Consider the following 3,259-nt stretch of genomic DNA (forward strand, 5'->3'; position numbering starts at 1 on the left):
TACCAACAGAATCTTATTTTCTTAGACCTAGTAACACTGCTTAGGGAATGCCGACGGAGTAGTCTTCTCATTCTACAGCTAGGATTCAGAGAGGATCAGTGACTTGACAGAGGCCACACAGCAAATTACTGGTAGGGCCACAGGGTGACTGGATGTCCTGGCTCCTAACCCTAGAAGCTCTCCACCTCCCAGTTTCCAACAGGTCTGGCAGAGGCTGGAGGACCGTGGGAGCTACAAAGATGGCTGAGACATGAGGTCTCCGGACTGCCCTGGCCTCCCAGGTGGCCCCTCCCCTCGGAGGGTGGGGCCTGAAGTGGGCGGGGCTTGTCTGCTTTGGGTGAGACTTGCGACCTTTCTTTGAGGTCAACACCACTGTTGGGTTGCCCTTCCCATTGTATAGCCAGGAGCTCAGGGTCCTGTAGCTGGTAGAGTGTGCAGCTGGAATTCACGCATAGTCTGTACAACCCCAAAGACTGCTCCTTGCATTCCCCAAACTCTCTTTCCCATTCTTGACACATTGGTGAGTGGAAAAATCTGGATACAAAACTCCATCTGTGGGTACAATCCCAGGATTATCTACAGACATCACGAAAGCTCTTAGAAGAAAATATTCCAAACAGTGGCTCTGTTTGGAGGACAGGAACAGAACCCTTAATTTTTTATGTTTTCTGTATTTTAAAGGTTTTCCACAGTGATCACACATTACGCTTCTCCTAGGAAAAAGGACTCCAATAACATGCTGAGAAGATGCTGAAATGAGATTTGTTTCCTTTTAGGTCACCAGCTGAAGAATGAGAATTTGGGGAAGAAGTTGGGGAAGAAGCTGAGGAGAGAGGAAAACATGAAATGACTGGGTGAGAACAGAAGAGCCGCAGTGGCTGGCCCTGGGCTCCGGTGCTGGGTCCCATTCCCACCAGTGTTGGCGGGCAGGGCCCCGTCCACTGTGTGCTGGGGTAGGGGGCAGCCAGGGCTGTCTGGACCTCGGGAAAACTGAGGCTCTTTCCTGGTGGGCAGGCCTGAGAGCTGACGCTGCTCTTCACCTCTGTCTCCCTGTGGTTACTTTCCTTGGGCCCCCCACAGGCTGAGCATCTTAGGGAAACTGAGGCCACCCTGAGGCATTCACCTAGCCCAGACCACAGTCCTGTGATGACTCAGGTCAGCCCCAGACATCCAGGTGGGCAGAGCTCTCAAGGAACAGCTGGAAAGAAACTCCACTCCCCCAGTCTGAACTTCCCAAATTCCTTTCTCCTCTACCCTCATCAGCATGCACTCAGATAGTCCAGGGAGACCCAAATCTCTCTGTTCCCTTATTTACCCAAGTTAAGGTATACCTCTTTCATTATTCAGCCCCAGTCCAAGGTTAGCAACCTTACACAGGCTCCAGAGAGTGGGGAGGAGGAACTTGCATCCATAAGTGTCACTGTGCAGTAGCCTCAGGATCTTATTCACCCTCACAGGGATTTAAGAGAGGGACACAGTGGGTGCCTTCTTCTCGCAGATGAAGAAACAGAGATGTCAAGTCACTTGCTCTAAACCTCCAGCAAGTGAGAGAGGGCCAGATCCATCTCCTAAAGCTCAAACTCAAGACCTTTCCATCTTATGGAAAGAGGACAAATTTCTTTCTCTTTCTCTTCTTCCTTCTTTCCTTCCTTCTTTCTTCCCTAGTCTCTCTGACTCATTCCTTCATTCACTCACTCCTTCACTCATTCTCAAACATTCACTGGCGCCTCTCTCTGCACCTGACCAGCCTGCAGAAGGGCCCTGAGGGCAGGCAGGGGAGGACTGACTTTGCTCCGAGGGCACCGGGGAGCCATTGCGTGGCACTGAGCAGAGGCTACAGTTCAATCGTGGTGCTTGTTCCATGGAGAAGGCCTTGGGGGCACCAGGCCAGCGGCTGGCAGCTGTAGGGGCTGCAGCATTAGTTATCTCGAGGGGGAGAGATAATGAAAATAGTTAACATGAACTGGGCACTTACTCATAAACCAGGCACTGTGCTATTTTAGACCTGACAATAACTTTGGGGCAGGTCCCCATGTACCCATTGTATAGATGACTCACAGAGCTGAGTGACTTTCCTGAGGCTGCTTGGTAAGAAGTGGAGATGAAGGCTGCTGTGGACCCTGGGTCCGAGGTGCCTCTGAGATGTAAGAGCCTTGGGGCATCGGGTGAGGAGGATGGGTGGGGCCTGGAGCTGGAGGGTGCCTGAGATTGAGCAGGGGGACCCAGGGCTCAGGGTGGGGCTCTGAGGAATCTTGAGATTCCTCTTCTCAGGAATCTACCGGCAAGTCTGAGAAGAAGCCACCAGAGTGATGGGAGAGAGCCTGGAGAGGCTGAGTCACCGGAGCCAGGGAGGGTGTCTGAAGGACAGAGGGTCCCCCATGGCCAGGAGGCTGCTGCTCGTCGGAGCGTGGTGGCTCTTGTGTCCCCTCTCCCCTGGCTTCTTTTCAAGCCTCCTGGCAGTCCCTGGTGTACCCCCTGAAGGCTGGGGGATGGCATGGGGGCATCAGCACCTCCAGGCCTCCTGCTGAGGCCCCAACGAGATGCCAAAGCCAGAGCTGAGAACAGAGGCGAGGGCAGGGAGGCGGGAGCCCCGCAGCAGGGTCTCCAAGGCGACGGGGCCACGGGGCTGCAGTGAGTCAGCATCAGGCAGCAAAGGCCTGAGCCCAGATGCAGCCTGGCGGTGGCCTGCACTCACCCCACCTGCTCCGAAGTCAGAGCTGGGGGCTTGCTCATGTGACACTGGCCCCATGGCCCCACCACGCACTCAGGGCAGACTAGCCTGCCCGAGGCCTCTCTCTTTCCTCAAGGCCAAGGTCGACCTCTCCACTCAATCTTGGAAATTCCCTTGGCCCTCTCTCCTGAGCTCTAAGTCCCAGGCTCAGGCTCGGGTACATTCAAGCCACTCAAGTCCCTCTAGCTCCTGGTCTTTAAAATGGGCTACCACAGCTCTCGCTGGGAAAATGGGATGGGGTGGTGACTTCCTCTGCTGTGGAGCAGGTCCCTCTGGGCTAGGCCCGTGCTGGGCTGTGAGCTTAGTGCGAGGAGAGCTACAGCTGCCCAGCGTCAGGCACTGCTGGGGGTGGGTGCAGTGCTCAGGAAGTCCTGGAGTGGGGATCACCCCTGCCTGAGAGGAGGGCATGAGGAGGGGCAGAGAGGCTCTAAAAGGAGGAGGCATTGGTGCCAGGTCTGGAAGGACAAGCAGGCTTCTGTCAGATGGGGAGGTGGTGGGGAATGGCATTCTAGGCACAGGGAAGAGCGC

At 55.2% G+C, this 3,259-nt stretch overlaps 1 protein-coding gene across 3 annotated transcripts in view; it reads right to left on the reverse strand.

The window, feature by feature from the left end:
- BEAN1 (brain expressed, associated with NEDD4, 1) overlaps positions 1–3,259 on the reverse strand; it is a 33,839-nt gene that overhangs the window by 4,523 nt on the left and 26,057 nt on the right. The window lies entirely within an intron of this gene.

The sequence above is a fragment of the Bison bison genome, unplaced genomic scaffold (assembly GCF_000754665.1).
Source record: "Bison bison bison isolate TAMUID 2011002044 unplaced genomic scaffold, Bison_UMD1.0 scf7180017864297, whole genome shotgun sequence".
NCBI classification, from domain to species: domain Eukaryota; kingdom Metazoa; phylum Chordata; class Mammalia; order Artiodactyla; family Bovidae; genus Bison; species Bison bison.